The sequence below is a fragment of the Equus caballus genome, chromosome 15, assembly GCF_041296265.1.
Source record: "Equus caballus isolate H_3958 breed thoroughbred chromosome 15, TB-T2T, whole genome shotgun sequence".
Classification (NCBI taxonomy): domain Eukaryota; kingdom Metazoa; phylum Chordata; class Mammalia; order Perissodactyla; family Equidae; genus Equus; species Equus caballus.
The window spans coordinates 83,735,653-83,756,649 of NC_091698.1; the positions used below are offsets into that span (position 1 = coordinate 83,735,653).

Sequence of the window (20,997 nt, forward strand, 5' to 3'; positions counted from 1 at the left end):
TCTGAGGACTTGGGGGTGGGGTGGAGGAAGGGAGAGGTTGTGGAAGAACATGGCTTGTCTAAGGTCACACCCTTAAGCAAGTCAGTTTCTCGCTGGAACCTCAGTTTCCCCACCTCTAAAATGATTGTGTTATGTATGAGTGACAATGAAGCAAAAGCAAGTTGCTTGGTCCACAGTAGGTTAGGATAAATGGTGGCTTCTTCTGTCAGCCACTTTCCTCATCTGTCAAATGGGAACATTATGCCCTACCTCACAGGTGGGACGAGACCAGGTAACAAAAGTCCCTTGTACGGAACCTTGGCGCACACAGTGCCCTAGAGATGTTATTTCTCTTCCAGATCACTAGACCAAGCCAGCAAAACCCATGCCTGTAGGCTTCCTCCTATCTCCCCAAATCTCCCCAGAGCCCAGTGGCCCAGACTCCCCTTGGCAGATCCCCTGGGGCCGGCGGGCTCGGAGGCTCCGTGCTGCCCCATCAGCCTGCTTGCCCACTGCCGCACTAGATGGAAGCCCACATAGTCTGAGCCTCTCCCGGGGGCCGGGGGCTGTGAGTTCTAACCCTCAAGGGGATTCCAACTTATTGTGTGGCCTCAAACCAATCTCCTGGCTTCTCTCAGTTTCCCCACCAGTAAAACAGGGCTAATGACCATCAGCCTCCTGACTGGGGTGTTGTGAGAATTAATTAAGGTTTGTAAAAGGCTTTGAGATCCATGGATGAAAGGCTCTGGGGAAGGACAGAGTATTATTATCCATTATTAGTACTGTTATTTCCATCCAAAGATCTTAAAGTCTCTTACAGACAGTAATTAGTACCTGGCAGGGATGTTTTCAGGGTGATTAGTCCCATTTCACATATGGGGAAACCAAGGCACAGAGAGGAGTTAAAGCAAGGCAGAGGGGATACAAGCCAGCCCTGTATTCCTAGAATCTGTTGCCGCCCTGGCTCTTGCACGCCCCCCCACCCACACCACCCCGGCCCCTAGGGTACACACGGCATCTTCCTTTGGACCAGTCCGCTGGGGTCCGTAGGGCTGGTGAAGGCCTCAGAGTCGGCACTTCATTACCTGTTCCCCTGACTTTTCCCCCCTCCATTTCGCTGTCCCCAGAGGGTGTGCCCAGGGGCAGCCCATCTCCAGTCTGGGTGGGCAGCAGAAGCTGGCACTGAGGGGACCAGAAGGAGGGCAGCAGCAAGAGATGGAAGCAGAGGGCATGAAGAGGCAGAGAGAGTCAAGACCCAGAGCAGCCCATTGCTGTGGGGCTCTGGGCACACTCTCTCCCTTTCTGTCTTAGTCCCCGAATTTCTCTTGTCACCTAGAGGGTGGGACCACTTTCAGGCTCTGGTGAGCCAAGGCCGTCTCTCTGAGCTATTTCTCCAGGGGTGTTCAACAGGGGAAGAAGCAAAGGCTCCGAGACTGATGAGGCAGGGGGTGCCAGGCTGCCAGCCCTACTGAGGGCTCAGGGGACAGGAGCGTCCTTGGTTGGCCTGTTCGGCAGGAGGCCCATTTGCTTCCTGGAGACAATCAGGAGCAACGGGTGCTTATGGCTGGCTCCCTGGTGCCCGATGTGGAAATGGTGATTATTAAAAAAAAAAAAAGTGTCCCAGAACTGGTATTTGAAGATAGGTTGCTCTCATTTGCATAATAAGCCATGAACCCAAGTACATAAAGTAAAATCAATGCATTAATGCAGCAAGCTGAAGAGGTATTCAACAGAAACCCAGCCCCAGAGCATGAATCCCCATCAGGGCTGCTGTGTCACACAACTCCAGGCACTTGTCCTGCTCCTCAACCCCATTCCCTAGGAACCAGAGCACTGAATCAGGGACACTGGTATTCAGCGGTGTGCTGGTAAATCTTTAATAACAAGCTCTCAACAAAACAAAACAAAACAAAAACCCTGATGTCTAGTGTTTGCCAATTTCCATGATGTAAATACTCTTACCATGGCTGACTTCAGGCTATCGATGTGGTATCAACCAGCTCATCAAATTCTTGAAACTCAAGCAGTTGGCTCTCTTAAGCTGGCTCAAGCAAGCTCTTGCACATTGCTGTCCCCTGAGACCTGTTTCCACAAGGAGAGAAGGGGTTTACCTGGTACCATAGAGAGGGAACTGGGGGGTCCTTTTCACCCAAAGTAGTTCCTTCATTGGTCTTTCTCAGTTACCAGAAATTCCTATGAAACCCTTGTTTCCAATAGAGCCCTGACACAGACAGAGAGGAGGGCTGAGGCCCCGCTCCCACAACTGTATTTGTAGGGCTCTTTCCCTAGATGTTTCCTTGAGAAGTGGCAGCAGGTTGCTAAGGACAACCTTAGATGGGTATTAGGTGGGTAGGTTTTGAGGAAGGGAAGGGAATATAAGAGGTGCAGGAGCTGGCGGAAAGAGAAGCCTCAGGATGGAGGCACTGGCTGGGAGCCTGAGCAGGGCATTCTGAGCCTGCCTCTGCCTCCAACTAACAAGAGAACAAACAGACTATTAAGGGAGCACAAGAAACCTTTTCAAAAATGACCTATAATATTCAGAGAAATGTGAGAAGCTACTGCATCCGTGAAATAAGAACAAGATGATATAAAAAAAAAAAGGTGCCATTGGAAAATAAAGGGCTCTTTGAAATTAGTGAGATAGAAAAACTAAAAAAAATCCAATAGAAAAATTGGAAGATAAACTTGAGAAACTTTCCCAGAAAATAGAATAAAAAGGCAAAAAAATTAGAAAAAAGGAAAAATAAAAAAGATAATTCCAGAAAAAGACAGTGGAGAAATTGGAGGAGAGAAGTCATCAAAGAAATAATAAATAATACAAGAAAAACTTCCCAGGACTAATGACATGGGTGACCAATATGTAAGGACCCACCAAGTGCCTAACACAATAAATTAAAAAAGACCTAGCCTGAGGAGCATCATTGTGAAATTTCAGAATGAAGATAAAGAGAAGAACCTAAAAACTTCCGGAGTGGAAAGAAAGAAGGTCAGAAGCAAGGAATCGGGAATTAGAATGAAATCAGACTTCTCAAGAGCGATGTGGAAAGCAAGAAGACAATGGAGCTATGTTTTTAAAAGTATGAAGGAAAATGATTTTCAATCTATACTCAAACTAATAACTAAGTGTGTCTGTAGAAAAATATATACAAAATCTCAGATATGTAAAATCTCAAAAAAAGTTTACCTCCTGTGAATCCTTTCACTGGAAGCTGTTATTTGATGTACTTTTCCCAAAACAAGGGTAAAAGGAGGAGAGCTAGGAAACCAGAAATCTAAACAGGTGAGTGTGAAGAGCAGTCTTAAATGACAGCTGTGTGGCAGTCACAGAGAGCACCCTATCCAGACTGGAGCCAAAGGATGGAGACCTCCAGGAGAGATGTCTCCGCGGGTGAAAAAGTCATGGACCTGACCTGGTACTCAGTGCACCATAGTGAGGGGAGTTTTACCCTCTGTCAGAAGGTTTGGGTTAAATGAACCATACTGCAGTGTGTTCAGAATAAATGTTAAGGAAGGGTGTAGAGGTAAGTTAGGGAAATTTGGAGAGGCCTTCATGATGGCCTGTATTTTCTCTGAAAAATAGGGGTTAGGTCATCTGACAAAAGCGGAGGGAGGGATAGACAGATGAGGGCCCGAAGCCTGTGGTACAAGTTTGGAAATTCTATCTCAGGGAAGAAAGGGGCAGTTAAGCTGACGTCAAAGACCTCGTGAGCGTTGGGCATCACACATTTGCAGTGGTGCCTGTTGGCAGAGCTGTGTGAAAGCCATCTGCAGGGGAACCTGGGATATTAGGTTTATTCACTAATAATTTATTTTGAAATAACTTCAAACTCATAGAAACATTTCAGGAACCGTACAAAGAACTTCTATATCCCCTTCACCCAGATTCTCTGATTAACATTTTACCACCTTTGGGCCGTGTCTCTTTATTTGTGTCTCTCTCCATATATATGTACAGATTGCCTTCTTTTTTTTCACTGAACCATTTGAGAACAAGTTGTAGACAGGATGCCTCATGACCCCAAAATGCTCCAGTTTGTATTTTCCTCAAACAACACCCTCTCCTCATTATCATCATTCAACCCTCCAAATTAGGAAATCAAATTAGTATAATGCCATCACTGAGCCCATGGACCCCATCCAATTTCTCCAACTGTCCCAACAATGCCTTCTCTGGTCCAGGGCCCAAGTCAGGATTCCGAGTCATATTTAGCTGGCATGCCTCATTAGTTTCCTTCCACCTGGAAGACGTCCTCAATATTTCCCTGTCTTTCATGACCTTGACGGTCTTAGAGAGTACAGGCCATTCACTCTGTAGGATGTCCCCCAGGATCCAGGAACCTGGATCTATCCATTGTTTCCTCGTGTCCACTCTCAAGCTGTGCATTCTTGGAAAGAACGCCACAGAAATGATGCTGTGGTCTACATAGGGCATCACATCAGAGGATGCGTTACTGACCTGTCCCACCCATAGTGATATTAACCTTGATCACCAGGTTAGGTTGGTGCCTGCCAAGTTTCTCCACCATGAACTCAACATCTTTTCCTTTGTCTTTTGTAAGTGTATGGTGGGGAGATACTCCAAGATGACACCAAAATCCTGTTCTTCATCAAATCTCTGCCCACCAAACTTTTCCCATTCCAGTCTTATTCAACCACAACTATGATGGTTGCCAAATGGTGAATATCTATTTCCATCACTTGTTCTACACTCTTTAGTTGGTATTCTACTGCAGGGAAGAATTTTCCTTTCTCCGTCATTTATTCACTCATTCATTTATATCAATATGGACTCATGGATTTTAATTTTAATCAAAAGGTTGTAATCTGTTGCCATAACTATTTAGGTTGATGCTCAAATTGTCCCAGATTTAGCCTTCAGGCATTCTGTGTCATTCTGACATGTCTTCATTATTCTTTGACTGTTTTCTGGCACAAAAAGATGTTTTAATTTCATCTTATATTTTCCCTGCTCTAGCCTTGGGATCAGCCATTAGCTCTTGTTCCTTTCAGTGGAGAATGCTATTTTAAAACTAAGATCTGGGCTCTAATGGCTTATTGCTCCTGGGGTATCATTGCCTCTAGGCAATTGCCTCCAACCAATAGCATTGGTTGTCAGTTCCAGAATAATATTAAAGAACAGTGGCAAATCCTGGCACCCTCCTCTTGTTCCTGACTTTAGTAGCAATATCCCTGGTGTTTCAGCGTCACACATGGTTCTGTTTATTAGTTTGATGTAGATATTTTAAAACCACATTAAAGAAGAATCCTTCTATTTCAGTTTTCAATAAATTTCCAGATTTCAATAAATTTAAGAGCTTATTTTTTTAAAGCAGGTATGGCTATTGAATTTTATAAAATACATTTTTTGGCATCCATCTAAATGGGCAAGTTGTTTTTCCTCTTTTGATAAATATTAATATGAGTTATAATATAGCATTTAACAGTGTTAAACCATATCACCTTCCGTGAATAAACTCTGTTTGATCAGGATGTACTTTTTATAATGTAATGCTCAGTTCAATGTGCTAATATTTTATTTAGAAATTGTTCATCAATATTCATAAATGAGAAGAGCCTGGAATTCCCTTTTCTTATTGTGTCGGTCGCATGCTGGCGGTGTAGGTGGGGTAGAAACAGAATGCAAGTAAGTGTACAACAGAAATGAGGGGTCCTGGAGCCATGGAGGGAAGGAAGGAGAAGAAGAGGGAGAAAAGCACGTGGAGGGGCTCCCTGTAAGGCACACAGGAGAGGTGGATGCGCAGCAAGTAGAGGTCTGAAGTGGGACTCTTAAGAATGGAGCCCTTCGAGGTAGGGTCAAGACTCAGACTTTGGCTGAGGGTGGCTTGCTGAAGGACAGCTGATAGCCATTGGGTTAGAGAGGTCAAGAAACTGTGAGGCAGGGCCGGCCCAGTGGCACAGCGGTTCAGTTCACATGTTCCGCTTTGGCGGCCTGGGGTTCGGCCACTTCGGATCCCGGGTACGGACATGGCACTGCTTGTCAAGGCATGCTGTGGCAGGCGTCCCATATATAAAGTACAGGAAGATGGGCACAGATGTTAGCTCAGGGCAGTCTTCATCAGCAAAAAGAGGAGGATTGGCAGCAGATGTTAGCTCAGGACTAATCTTCCTCAAAAAAAAAAAAAAGAAAGAAAGAAACTGTGAGGCAAGGATCTGGATGGACTGCCCACTTGGGTGTTGAAATCTCCACAGGTGGAGGCCAAGAAGTTGGCAAAGAGTCAGTGCCAAGGGCGTGGGGTCATAACCTGAAGGCCAGTGGAGATTGCAACAGCGGGGAGGGAGGATGGTGGTCTGGCTGGCTGAGAAGACCCCAAGGAGGAAGGCAGCTTCATTTTCTTGTTAATGAAGATGACATAGCCTGATACAGAACCAACGGTTCGGTGCTGCCCTGTCCTTTCCTGGGCTCAGGTGAAGAGGCGAGCCAGGGAAGGTGAAGGCCCTGCTCTGGGAGGCCAGGGTTGGGGAGGCAGTGATCAGGATGGCCAGAACTGCTACAGAGAAAGGGGCAGCTTTTTGAATCTCAACCCAAGGACCAGTTCAGTTCAGTGAGTTCAAAGATATGCCTGGCACAAAGTTAGCCTCGTGGACTCACTATTGTTATTATTTGTACTAAGTAATTAAATGTTCTTCAAGTGATGCTAAAAGGCATTTCCAGACACTGCACAAGAAATGTGACTGACACATTCTGCTCACAGGCAGACCTGGATATCTTTTTCCTCTTCCTCCCCTTTCCCATTTCCAGATCCTATAGGCAGCCTTTGGCATCAGCCAGTCCTGGGGCTCAAATCCCAGCGGCCCCACTGACAAGCTGCATGGACTTGGGCAAACTTGGGCCTCAACTGTAAAATGGGTAACGACGCCTCCTGGAGTCGGAAAAGGGCATCAGTGCTGGGACCCCCGGCCACTGAGTCCTGCCAGTGCCCTGAGCCCAGTACCGCCTAACATTGCAGGGTTGGTGGCCACTCAGAGCACAAGCAGATCCTGAGCAGATCCTGGGCAGAAAGGGGAAGAGAAAGAGGCCCCAGCCAGGGCCTCAATTCCTGCAGCCCAGACAGAGGAGCAGGAAGGGAAGGGGGGCCAAGGGTGGGTTTTTCAGTCCGTACAGGTGGTAATCCATCATGCCTTAGATCCAGGAACGTGATCCAGACACTGGGAACTCCATGGCAGAGGGGCAGTGAAAGGCGTGGGTCTTTTGCCTGTGGTTAGGGGGTGGGCTCTGTAGTTCCCCATTTAAGCCGGGAACTAACAACCAGACACTACCACAGGCCTCCATCCCACCCATTTCTGGCCATAGTCCTCATCCCAAAGGCTGTGCCAGGAGCTTTGTAAAGATGTTGGCCCTTCCTAGGGTCCCTACTGGGGTGCCCCTCCCCTGGGTAGGACCCTCATGCCTCAAGGGAGAGGGCATTTAGGAAAAGCCAGGGTGACCGTGGAGGCTTAAAAACACCTTATCACAGAGCCAGGGAGGGAAGGGAAAGGAGGGCAGGAAGGGTACAACTCCCTCAGCGGCACAAGCATCTCCCAGGGGAGGGTTTCTGTCCCAGGGCTCTGGTTGGTGAGTAGTAATGATGATGATATTAACACTCATTCAGCACCTAGCATGTGCCTGTATCAGAAGCCCCATTTCACAGATGAGGAAACTGACATTCAGAGAGTTTGACCTGCCTGAAGTAACAGAGTTGGTAAGTGTCAGAGCAGGATTCAAACCCAAATCTATGGAGCCCCAGGGTCTGTGCCCTTGTCCCCTCCGCATGCAGTGCACAAGTATTTAGTGAGCGTCTGGGGCGGGAGTGGGGTCAGGCAGAGGGTAGGGCAACTAGCACAAAGAGGCTGGACTCTGGGGCACGGACTGGATTCTCATTCCCAGTTTGACCACGAACTGTTGCGGGTCTCATGCAAGTTACTTAACCTCTCTGGGCCCCAGGTGCCTCTGGTGGAAAATGGGGAAAATAACAGTTCCCACAGAAAGGTGGAAAAGAGTAAATCAGAAAATGGAGGTGTAACCCAGAGGCAGCTGGGGTCTCCTGGGCCCCTGATGTCTACACAAGATCAGCATGAAAACCCCACACCAGGTTCCAAGGAATCCAGGGTGCTCCCCAGGATTTCTGCAGATCCCTCAGCATCGGGGTGAGGCAGAACCTTAGGTTGTGGGGGCCCCTCAGCCTCTGGGCCCCGCCTCTGCGTTTCTCTTTCCTTGCCATCCTGTGGGGAGCCAGGCATGGCATCTGTGCCCTCCTCTGTCTCCGTCAGAAGCCCTCTCCACTCCTGGAGGTGCGGAGGCGGTGTGTGGAGGTTTTTACTGAGGAGTGGACGGGGAGGACAGAGAGGCAAACAGCTTCCAACTGAGCAGAGTGCGCTCAGGTTCTTCCAATGCCCTGGGTCGCTTCACTGTGGGGACACTTGCAGCTGCCCTTCCCCCTGCACGGCCCCAAAGTCCCGGGCCTGGGCTTATCACAGGCTCCCCACCTCTGCCCTCACCCTCTCTCCCCCTAACCCCCCATTCCCTCCTGGTTGGGCCCTCTCCAGAGGCCTTTCCCTCTGTTAGGCAGCCCACTCAGCTTCCCCATCTCCTCCTGCCTGACTCCTTCCAGACCCTTCTCTGCACATCCAAGTCAGCCAGGTGCTCACAGAGCAAAATGACCTTCATCTGTCTCACAGAGCCACCTTCTTAGACAACAGTCTGGGTTGTCAAAAGGGGTGGGGGAGGCACAGGGGAAGTGATTTGCCTTTCCCATCATCTTTCCTGCTGGCAAACCAGCCTCAAGAAGTTTATGGTCTAGTTGGTGTAATAAAACCAATTCTTGTTCTCTGTTAAGACCGTTTGGAAATAAGATAAAATGAGCTAAGGGCTTTGCATGAACTCAGGGAGGGGAGCAATTTTAGGGAAAACAGGACAAGCGGTGGATTCTACCCCCACTGACGACTCAGTGTCTGGCCTCAGGAAGGTCTCACCTCGGGGACCTGGACTTTCAATTCACCTGTGATAGGGGAAGAGGGTGGGGGGCAGGACGAAGCGGCCTCAGAGGCCCTTCCTGGCTGCTCCCCCACTTCCTGGAGAAGCCGCGGGAGGGGTGATGAGCCCTACTTCACCCTCAGCCAAGGCACTGGGCTAACCCCTGTGGTGCATGCCACCTGGCAGCCCCTGCCTTTGGGACGCTGTGCTGAGGGGGCAGCCATGTGCACAAAGCAGCTGCAGGCAGAGGGGCTGGACACTCTTTAGACAGAGGAGTGTGGCTGGAGCTGTGGTTTGCACTGTGCACGAGGAAGGCCCAGGAGGGAGAAGTGGGACCTGCTTCCTGGCTCAACCACTGACTGTTGCTTTAAACAACTAGCTTCCTCTCTCTGTCTTGGTTTCTCATCTGATAAGAGGGGGGGCCTGGCTTCTCAGGAGGAGTAGGCTGGGGGCTGGCCCCGCCAGGGTGCTAGCCAGCACAGATCACCACGCCCTGGCTCTGTGGAGCATGCACAGGAGGCCCCTATTTGGGACTAGGACTTGGGAGACACCCCAGCTGTAGGAAGAGCTGCCTGGGGAGACAGGAGTGACTCAAGAAAGGAGCCTTTAAGGGCTTGGCCAGCCTCCAGACTCCACTCTACACGCAAAGAAACCAACATAAGAAAGGAAGAGAAATATCATAGCTCCAGGAGCCTAAAGTTCTAGAGAAGCAATTGAAATGGTTGCCCACAGCACCTTGAACATTCAGAGTGCACTTGGACCTACTCAGTGCCAGGCAAGGCCATACCACTCACCCTGATCACGCTCAACCTGACTTCATCCCCCCAAACCCCGTAGTGGTGTTTCAACCATGCACAACCACCACCAGGACCCCCCTCCTGAAGGACTCTGTTCACTCACACCACCAGGACACCTGACTTTGCCCCATCAACCTTGGGTTTTAAATGAATGAATGAATGAATGTTTTCAGCAATGAATAGTTATTTGTTGGCAGGCTCTGAGTTATGCCCCAAGTGAAGGTGCTGTGATGGCCTTCTCAGGTCCCCTTTGGTGAAGGACTGGTTGCCCCAGCTGCCGAGAGGGCTGATCAGCTGTCTGTCCCTGCAGGGATGGCCTCAGCTGCAGGGAGCTGCCTCTCCCGAGAACTCACCCTTTCCCAGGGCAGCGCAGCTTCAGACAGATGGACTCGAGCATATAAAGGCCCAACGCAGAAGGAGTCTGGAGGGCAGTTCTAGCTCTGGAACACGCATGGGGGTGGCTGAGGCTGTTGTTGGGGTTTCCTGCTCAGCACCCCTCTGCCCAGTCCTACGTCCTTGCCCCTTGTCCACAAGGCTTGATCCCAAGGGCACTCTCTAAGGAACATCCTACGCTCTAACTCCTTCTGCAACACAAACAAAAGAGAGTGGCCCTTGCTCTGGAGAGTGCTCAGTTTGAGAATAGAAACAACAACAACAACAGCAATAATAACTGTACAGACATTCCTAATGGCCAGGCCCTGTGCTGTGCGTTTTACATCCATTATTTCTGTATTAGGCAGGCCTCTCTCAGTTGAAAGAGACAGAAACTCAGCTGAAATGGTTTAAGTAAAATAGAGAACGTATTGGCTCATGTAACTGAAAAGTCCAGTAGACCTCTTGCTTCAGCCACTGGTGGATCCAAGTGTTGTCACAGTGCCAGGAGTCCGCATCCGCGGCCCTGATTTCCACGGTGTTGGCTTCAGTCTCGGGCACAGTTTCTCCATTTGGCAGCTGTGTTCGTTTCCTGCGGCTGCCGTAACAAATCACTACAAACTCAGGCGGCTTAACACGCAGAAGGCGATTCTCGCAGGGCCGTGGAGGCCCGAAGTCTGAAATCACGGCGTTGGCAGAGTCCGTCCCTCCTGGAGGCTCTGAGGGAGAAACTGGTCCGTGCCTCACTCCTAGCGTCCAGTGGTTACTGGCAAACTTTGGCATTCCTCGGCTTGGATAGGCATCGCTCCCATTGCTGCCTCTTATGCACCCTTTCCCAGTGTGTCTCTGTGCCCAGATTTCCCTTTTCTTATAAAGACACCACTCATTGGATTAGGGTCCACCCTAATCCAGTATGGCTTCATCCTAACTTACTTACATCTGCAAAGGCCCTGTTTCCAAATAAGATCACATTCAAGGGGCGTTAGGACTTGGGGGACATAATTCAACCCCCAACATTGGCTAAAGGCTCCAGCTTTCTTTTATCAGCCTAGCAAATCCGATGGAAAGAAAGTTTCAGTAACTCCAGAGAAAGTCCTAAGTATGATTCCCACTGGCCTGGTTGGGTCAACTGTCCAGCTCTGGAAATCTACCTCTGTGGCCAGGGCAACGGAAGAGTCTCATCAGCCAGGCCTGGGCCTTGTGCTCACGCTGGAACCAGGGAGTGAGGTCAGCCCCACCTGGACCACATATCCAACAGACACCCCAGGTGATACCACCAAAAGAGGAATTGACAATTAGGAAGGCCAAATTAGCAAATGCCTCTCAGCCTCCAGCACCCCCAGGCACCCTGCAGGGTGGGCCTTATTCCTATTGACTGAGTGGAAGATGGAAGCTCAGAAAAGTTAAGTGACTTGCAACTAGTTAATGAGATTAGAACTGAGCTGAGACTCTAACCCAGGCCTATCTGGCTCCCAAACTGGGTTTTCTCCCCAACGACTGAATGCCAAGAGTTCACAGAATGCTCTCCCTTGTGATGGGACAGTCAGGCAAATCCTCATGGAGGAGGTGGGTATTGGGCTGTGCCTTGAGGGGAGGGAGAGAAGGAGTGTCCAGGGGAGGGAGAGGCCTGGAGCCAGAAGAGCCCAAGACTTTCGGTTGAGGCAGAGGGTGCTCTCAGGGGTTGGGGGTGAAGGGGGGTCTGGAAATGTGTCTGAGGCCAACTGCAAGGCCTTGAGAGTCTTCTGTTTCCCATGGGCAATGGGGAGCCATTGAAGATTATGAGCCAGGAAGAGCCTTGGCCCTTGATCTGCTCACAGGGCATGGTCTACATGCTCCTTCAGGCAGCAAAATATGGGGCAAGGTTTAGGTAGGGAGGCCCGTGAGCAGGCTATCGTGGCAGTCCACTTAAGAGGTGATAAGGACCAAATGGGGCTGGAGAGGAGGGACTGGCAACTCCACCCACCACCCACCTAAGCCCCAAGCCTAAATCCAACACCGTCCCAGCCCAGCCCCCCAGCCCCTCCATTACCACCCTTCCCTGTGATACCAGCTTTATAGGATGGGTCCAAGGACCAGCTGGGACTTCCCTCACACTCATGTCTAGCATCAGCCCTCAAAAACCCCTCCAGCCAAACTGTTCTCATGACTGGTGTATGGGCAGACCTTGAAGTGGGCGAATCATCATGTCCTGGCCAGTTACATTCTGGCACCAAAGGCATTTCCACAACCAAGAGGGAGAGCTCTGAGGCCAGCTGCTGGGCCAGCTTCTCTGCTTCCTCCAGCCAACTGAGGGGAACAGGGATGGGGGACAGCTGTGCTCAGGGCCCCAGTGGACAGCGGCCCAAGGAGTGGGTACATTTGGCAATGGGCTCCTCTGCCTGCTCTCTGCAGAAAAGAACACAAACAAGGGGAGTCTCCCACTGCACAAAGGCCCACACCGAAGGGTGGGAGCCCACACGTTGCTGGGAAAACACCCTGGGGGCCTGGATTAGCAAGGAGAGTGGAGGGGTCACTCAGGTAGAGTCTATGAGCTAAGAGGTGGGTGAGAGTTGGGAGCTCCATGAGGCTCTGGCAGATGAGGCAGATTCCTATTGTCCTCCAAACTGGGCAGCAGTGCCCTCGTGAAGTGTGTGTGTGTTTGTCGTGTGCATGCATTTGCTCATGTGCATGCGTGCTCTGGAGGTTGGGGGTGAGGGCCAGGGGAGGGGGGTGCTTCAAAGCCTCCGTTCTCTGGAGCTGCCTAAGTCTGTGGAGATGGTCTCAGGCCACACCTAGAACCATACTCCCCTCAGGGGTCCTGGAGGAGACAGAGTGAGACACTTGCCCACCAGGTCCCCTAATCTTTCCAGTGACTCAGTGTGGGGTGCCTTGCTCACCTCTCCCCTTGCCTGCCAGAGAGATCCTCCTGGCATTTGAGAGAAGGGGAAGTGTGTGGGCAGCTCTGGGATTTCTCGGTGACCATTCCCAGGCCCCCTCCCTGGGGCACTTACTGCTCTGGCTGCTGGGAAGTGGCCCCTGGGAGGGGGCTCACGCAGCCTCAGAGGGAAGGCCCTTCATGTCTCAGCGACTTGGCTAATTCCAAGTTCCCACTGGTGCTGGAAGCTGCCAGCTCATGCTCCCCCGAGCACCATCTCCTGGGATGGCTGAGGGCTTAGCTTTAGGGCAGCAGCTCTGGGTCCCCAGTTCCCCGGTTTCCTCAGGTTCTGGAGGTGGGGAGCGGAATGGGATGAAGAGGAGACCCCAAGTTTCTCAAGGATTAATTCAAAATGGTGGAGAGGGAGGCGAAGGGGGGCCCTGCTCACTGCATTGTTTAATGCCATTTATGAAGTTTGAACCAGAAAAATATCCTATTCTCCTGAAAAGCTGACATGCTTCCTTTTATCAGAAAAGAAGAGCTTGACACCACCAGCAGTACATTTTGGACAAGACTGCCAGGAATTTGTGCGCAGATGCGGTAGCATGCTCAGCCCAAGGTTCTGGGACAACTCTCTCTTCCTCAACCCTAGCGTCGTATTCTTTTAACCTTACTTTAAAGGCCTATTATGTCTGTGTTTTCCATGGTGAGTCATCTCAAATCTATTTGGAAACAGGCAGGATAGAAGGAATGAATGAATGAGGGAATGAATGAATGAACGATAGCATTTACCGAGTATTCGTTACGTGCCAGGCCCTGTTCTAAGCATTACAGTATCGACTTACTTAAGCCTCCCAACAACCCTGTGAGAAGAGCTTATTAGCATCCCCATTTTACAGCCTAGGGACTAAGCGCAGTGAGAAAAAAGGCCTACTCAGGTCCCGCGGGCTGCCTGGCTCAGCATCCTCCTTCTTCCTGGCACTCTGCTGCCTCCGAGAATGAGTGCATGAAAAAGTCCATGAGTGCCAAGGAGGAGGAGGAGGATGACAGGCGACAGTGCAGGTGCTGGTAAGGATGGCAGTGGAGACGGTGGCACTAAGGGTCCTTCTTACCTGGCTGCGTCCTGCTCTCCCGTGAGAGGGTTCCTTCGGGCGCTACCATGGGGCAGCTGATGTGGTGGGAGGGTCCTGGTCCCCAGCTTGCTTGTGGCCTTGGATAAGTGCCTTCCCCTCTCTTGGCCTCATTATGCTCATTTGGGAAACGGTGGGATTCAGGGGTTTGGGAGGCCTTTCAGCTTAGACATGCCGCGGCTCTTCTTTCTGGTTGAGCCAAAGCAGAGGGTGAGCTCTGAGGGTGGGGCAGCCTGATCCCAGCGAGACCAGAGGGCATGAGATCAGGGTAGCAGGGCTCCAGCTCCGGCAGTGCTTGGGGCTAGGAGAAGGGCACAGGCCTCATGAGCAAATTGCCCTGTCCTCGCTGGGAACAGCTGAGCCAGAACCCAGCTGAGAAGGAGCTCAGAGAGCATCAGATCCAACCTTCCATTTTACGCACAGGGAAACACTCTGGGGAAGGGAAGAGAACTCCCAGGGCCCTGAGACTGACCCCCAGCATACGCAGGGCGGGCCCCCGGCTGCCTGCCTCTCAGTCCACTCTTCCCACTGCCCATGGATCTCTTTCTTTAAAGTTCCAGCCACCAGCCAAGAAGATTGCAGGCAAGAGAGACCCCAGAACATCTGGTTAGGCCAGTGGGATCTCCGGCTGATCCCTCAGGGCTTTGTGTGGTCCTGGGCCATGAGTCAGAAAAGCATCATTGTGACACCAACACAGTGAACTATGACTTCTGGGATCAAGCGGTTGCTTATGACTAATCCTCACACGTAAGGTGCCGAGTTGGCTCTGGGAAAGTAGCAGAAGAGGCTACGTCTCTTTTTGGTACCTCCCCTGGCTCCTGGTCCCCTGAGACCCTGTCTCAGCTCCGCACACACGTGGGTGTCCTCCACGCCAAGCTTGTCCTCTGCTTGCAGCTGGTGGTGTCTTGGGAAGGAGCTGATGGGTAATTCATATTGGGATGATGACAGCTGTGACAGGGGAGGGACAATCCCATAACAAAAGAGAGAACACCTGGGTTCTTGCTCCTGCACTGCCGTCAGCTAATTGTATGGTTGTGGACAAACCCTTTTCCCTCTCTGGTCTCAGTCTTCTCCTCTGTAAAATGAGAGGCTTGCGCTGGGCGGTCTGTACGCACTGACAGTGGGGGCTTATGAAGTGCTGCCTCCCCCATGGGGTATTTGCACTATAAAGGAAAAGAACTGAAAACGATGAGCCTTAGCCCAAACAACTGTGACCCCAATGAAGAAACGTTGGCATCAGGGGGCCCGTGAGAGGAGGGGTTGGGCCAACTCCCTGCGCTGAGTCCTCCCATCCCCTGCCTGAGACAGCAGTGTCTGTAGGCCCTCAGAGCAGGTCAAACCAGAGCTGTGGCCCCACTCTGAGGTAAACGGCCTGGGGTCTGGGACAGGTCAGTGCACGTGGACAGCCTGAGCTGCAGGATCAGGGATCTCACCCACCCTGAGCTTCCTGAGGAAAGCGAGGATCCTCCTGGTCATCTAGGCAGCTCCCTGTCCTCATTCAAGCTATCATTGACCCTCACTACATGGCCGGCTGCCCACCCGCCCACCAGGCTACCAGAACCAGGGCTCAGGCCTACTCTTTGAAGCCAATTTCCCCAGAGAAACCTGTTCAGAGCATTGACAGAGTAACAGAATGAGATTGAAGAATAGGGTTCATCTTAGGAAATCTCTTACCTATGAGGCAGGACACTGGACAGATGAAGAAACCCTGAGGCTCACAGAGGGTAAGGGGGCTCTTCCAGGTCACAGTTAGTGGGTGGGGGTTGCGACTTAAACCTGGGCCACAGGACAGATGGACACTCAGCCTGTCAGCCTTTGTGGTTTCGAGTTTGAAAGCCCAGAGCCGAGGCCCACCAGCCTCCTCTCCCTTGTCTGTGCATGGGGGTCATGTCTGCCTCATGGGGTCTCGTCTCCTGGGGTGTGGTTGAGGAGCTAACAGGATAATGGACCCCCATGAATGGTACTTCTTGTTGATACTATTATTATTATTATTATTATTGTCACTCATTCTGCCTACCATGGTAAACAGGATTCTGAGAACCTCAGAGGCCAAGCCCAGGACCTAGCGAGTGGCCCGCGGAGCCGCCCCACCCAGCGGGCCACCTTCCCGCAGCGCCCCAGGAAGCCGCTCTGCCCGCCTCTGACGCGCGGCCTCTCTGGAGGCCCTCTCCTTTCTTGTGGTTCCATGTTTGAAAATCTCCCTCTGTCCTCCTGGCCACGCTCTGACCAGAATGGCCCAGGCTCTCTGTCCCTCTGTGCACACGAGTGACTTTTGCTGAAAAGCAAATATCACTGGGGCACCCAGCCTCGTGGTTTCATGCTGTGCGGTTTACCTCATGACGTCATTTTCCTTCCTCCAGATAAACCAGAAGAGACTTTACTGCTCAAAGTTTCGGCTGGTCCTGGGGGAAATGGTGCCTGCACTGACTCCTTTGAAGGTTCAGAGAGGGCAGCTGGGCAGTGGCCCAGCCGGGGAAGGTGTCCCCAGGCTTGGCCCAGGGTCAGGGTGACCTGAGATGGCTGAAAGGGGTTTTCTAGCACTCTGGCAGGCCTTTGGTTGGCGTAGGCTCAGATGCAGTTCTCTGAAGGTGGGAATCAGGCTCAGGGCAGGAGCTGGGGCCCCTGAGGAAAGGCAGCGAGTGCCCCCTACCTCCTCCCCAGGGCTGGACCTCCTGGGCTCCAGGTGACAGAGCACCTGGCCCTGAGCCATCTTCCACGTGGGGCAAGAAGACAGCAGCAGCCTGAGCCCGGGGAGACCTCCCCTTCCTCAGACCAGGGCATACCCGTTCCCCAGTCTCCTTTGCTGCCAACCAGACAAGGGATGAGGTATGCCAGGCCCGGGGGATGAGGAAGGGGCTGCTCACATCTGGTGAATATCCACCTCATCCCACGCTCTGGGCTTTATTATCTCATTTAACGTTCCAACAACCCTTTGAAGTAGGTAATTTATAGAGTGCTCAGTTGACAGATGACAGACCCAGGGCTCAGAGAGGTTTAGGACTTGCCCGAGGCCCTAGTCAGCAATGGGCCTGGCACAGAGTGGATGTTCAGGAATGCATGTTGTGTAGAAAGGAGACAAGAAGCTACCTCTCCTCAGAGAAGCAGAGGTCTCCAGGGCTCACAGGACAAGACCATTTCTACTCGGAGTGCAGTGGCACTCCCAGCGTGAGGGGCCCTGACTGAGCTGGGGCCTCCTCACGAGAAGCTTGGATGTCAGGCTGGGGCTGGGGGCGGCCAGAGCAACAGAGAGCCATCTCCATTCAGATCCATCCACTGCTGGGGAATGTGATGGCCCTCTGCCTTCCCAGTGGGGCCGCACTCCCTTACACTTGATCCAGATTCTTACTGGGCCTCTACTCTGTGCCCAGCACACTCACTCTGCTGGGCCCTGCAGGGAACGTAGTGGATGGGTGGGAGGGGAGAGAATACAGAGACAAAAAGACTCAGGGAACCTATACTCTTCAAAGATAATGACAGGAACAATAGCCACTGCCACCGCCACCACAGTGTTCATAATCACTGTATTTACCCAGCATTACTATGTACCAAGGCCCACACAAAACATGTCACACACGTGTCATTTAATTCCTATTAAAAAAACAACCTGTGAAGTGGCCATCATTACCATTTTATAGATGAGCCAACTGAGCTTCAGTCTCTTGCCCAAGGTCACCCAGGTGGGAAGTCGCAGAGCTGGGATTTGAACCTGGGACTGTCAGACTGTAGCACCGTGGACCTGACCACAGCACACCAATAACCCAGACCCGAGGAAGAAGGACTTACGCTCCAGAAAGATGTGTTGAGCGTGCAGAGGAGGGGATACTGGGGAGCTGGCCCCATGAAGGGCAGGCAGGATTTAGACTGGCAGAGACAAAGTAAATGGCACTCCCAAGTGATGACCGCCATGAACCAACGTTCACGGTGCATGTGTGAGGAAGCTCAAATAGCTCCACTGGGACAGAGCCCAGGGCCTGGGAAGGTGGTGCTATTGGAAAGAGAGATTAGGGCCAGAGCAGGGCAAAACGGGTGCTGGGTGACAGCCCCCAACCTGGTTCAGGCCTGGGATCCTCTCAGAGGGTCAAAGGCCAGTCTAGGCGGGAGCTTCTCCAGCACCATGCCATCCTCCTCTACTCTACATCAACCTCCTGCATCCCTCCCTGTGGTCCAGATGCCTTCTCGGGTCAGCTGTTGGGATTAAGCAGTTCCAGAGAGGAAGGCCTGAGCAGCTCAGAGATTGTCAGTTTTGTGGGCTGAGCTCAAGATCTGGAGAATAATCCTAGCTGATAGAGCCCATGTGGGTGGTCTCCGGGAGAGCCTGGGAGGGAACCAGCAGGGCCAGCTCTGTCCTTGGCCTGGGCTCCCGGAGCTCAGCTGGAACAGGCGTGGTGTCCATGCTGCAGGCTGGGCTGGCTGCAGGGCCTCCAGACCCCCCAACACTGTCCCCAAAGTCATTGCTGGTCATCACAAATCACTCCTAGGTGGCCACAGCTGTCTGCCTGCCCCCTCTGCCTGCGGCTCCCAGTTGGGGTGGAGAGACCTTTCCTGCACTCCTGGGGTTCATTCCACAGCCAGAGCCCTGGACAGCTGCTCTCTGCCCCTGCCCTCGGCCACCCTCTTCTCTGGTCAGCCTGTCCTCTGCTCCTTTATCGTCAGGAGCTAGCCTCAGCTAAGTGGCTTTTGGGGCCCCAGAGTGGAAGCAGGCAGGACCCCAAGCTGGACTGCCAGGCCCAAGGGCAACTCGGAGGTGGAGAAGGAGCAGGGCCAAGGGCAGTGAGCCCTGAGTGAAGGCGCTGGGGACGGCGTCTGAGCCCAGCTCCCCCTTGCTCACGCTCCTGGCTGGAGGCCCAGGCTCAGAGCCGGCCTCACAGGCGGATTCGTGACTGAGAAACTGCCTCCTGGGCCCTGCTCTGGGTAGGAGGGGCCTGGGAAAGTCAAGTTGTTGGGCCTTCACAGCCCTGTGGGGCCTGCCCAAGCTGTGTGTGGCTGCTTGGGAGGCACGAAGAGCCATTTTCTTTATTAAGTGTCTGGGTGGAGATTGAAGGCATCAGCAGGAATGCTTTTCCATCATCCAGACTTGGGCTGGCGGCCGGGACCCAGGGGAAGAGGTTTGCCTCCTTCAGTCCTTCAGAATGCTCCTCACTCGCCCTCCTACCACCGTGATTAATCAGGGCCGCTCTGGGGGGTGGGTAGCTTTTTCCACACTGCCCTGCCATCCAGCTGCCCAGCTGCAGTGCCCGGCTCTGGAAACTGGGAAGAGCCAGGTCCCCAGGTCATAGTTGCCATCCCAGCAGTGGGCTGGGTGAGGCCTGCCCTGGGCCAACTCATAGACCAAATTTGGGTGACACAGGCCAGACATGTGGCCACTGCAGGCCCTCAGGCAACCTTGTGTGCACTGGCTGCCGTGGCCACAATGACCTCTCCAGTTGGCCAGCACGGTGAGGGTCAGCCACCAATGACCAGCCCCTTGACTCCTGTGGAAGCCATCCAACACAGCGCTCTGCATCCCGGCAGGACCGCTGCCCAAGGTCTGCTCTCAGAGAGCACGGCGCCCGTGTGGATCCCCATCCCTGGGCACTGCTGTCTGCGTCAGTGTCCCATCTCCCAACCTGGGCTCCCCAGGGGCTAGGGCCTTTTCAACTCATCAGCCTCCAGAGCGCCAAGCCCGCAGACAGGCTAAGCGTCCATCTGTTGACCTAACTGTCCCTTCCTCTCTACGCGCCCTGTGCACCCGCCTACTGAGTAGCCAAGCATGTCCCCTGGCCCAGAACACCCCTTCTTCTCCCTCCCTCAGGTTCCAACTCATCACCTCCTCTGTGAAGCCCTCCCTGACCAGCCTGGGGTCGCTCCTGTGTCCCCAGCATAAACCCTGGCCCTGCTGTGATGACTGTTCAGTGTGTCTGGGGCTTCCCAAAGGGTAGGACTATGTCCCTAGTCTTTCACACGCAGCCACCCCTCCACATCGAGGATGTTCTGTATGTTTGCTGTATGACTGCACGTGTGCAAATAAAGGAGCGAATTCGTGGGAGAACAAGTCAGTGGAGGGATAACGAAATGACTGGGAACATATGCGAATGGGGGAATGCTCTCCCAGAGTTCTCCATCCATCTTCAGAAACTGGGAAAAGAGATGGAGACAGCAAGAGTGTTGGGGACGCTTTTCTCCCAGCAGAGAAAAGGGTCTCCCACTCCTTCCCCTCCTGTCCCACCCAGTGTCCTGTATAGCTGGCCTCTCTGAACCCCCCGGGGCAGTTCTCCTCCCTGGCACAGGCTGGGAACAGACACGGGGAGCTCAGCACACGCCCAGACCCTGCGCCTGCTGGTGGGGTCTGTTTGCACAGGGTCATCTGGTTTTAATCCAGTGAAATCTTAAAACTTTCCACGGGAACATCTTCTATTTTAAGCTCCTCCCAGATGGGCTGGACAAACTCAGCCAAAGCAGGCTGTGAGCTCCTGGGCAGCAGCTGGGGGACTGACCACCCCTGGCTGGCCCCCAGTCACCACCACAGGCATGGCTGTGGGCTCCAGGACCTGGGCCCAGCTCCCCCTAGGCGTTGCAGGATGATCTTGTGCAAGTCCCTTCTTGCTTCAGGGCCTCAGTTTCCCCATCTATACAGCGTGGGGGGAAAAGCAGGGAGCCACATTGTCTGGACCCAAATGCTGGCACCACCCCTTAGTCAACGATGTGACTTTGGCAAAGTTACTGAACCTCCCAGCTTCCGTTTCTTCAGCTAGAAAACGGGACTATGCTGAGGAGTTGTTGGGATCACATGAGTCGATACCTGCGGAATGCTTAGCACAGTGTCCGGGGGATCGCGAAGCCTATGCTAAGTGCTGGTTATTACGGACCCACGATTTCTTATCTGGAAGCTTTGGTAGAGTTTATAGGTTTTTGGAT

General features: G+C 52.5%; 1 long non-coding RNA gene across 1 annotated transcript; it reads right to left on the bottom strand.

Moving 5' to 3' along the window:
• Window positions 1-1,941: 1,941 nt before the first annotated feature.
• LOC111768131 (uncharacterized) lies at window positions 1,942-14,741 on the bottom strand. The gene is made up of 3 exons (XR_002800248.2): window positions 14,576-14,741; window positions 14,086-14,292; window positions 1,942-2,061 (listed from the first exon to the last, which is right to left on the bottom strand). It is a non-coding gene; the product is annotated as an uncharacterized lncRNA (long non-coding RNA).
• Between the last annotated feature and the right edge of the window lie 6,256 nt (window positions 14,742-20,997).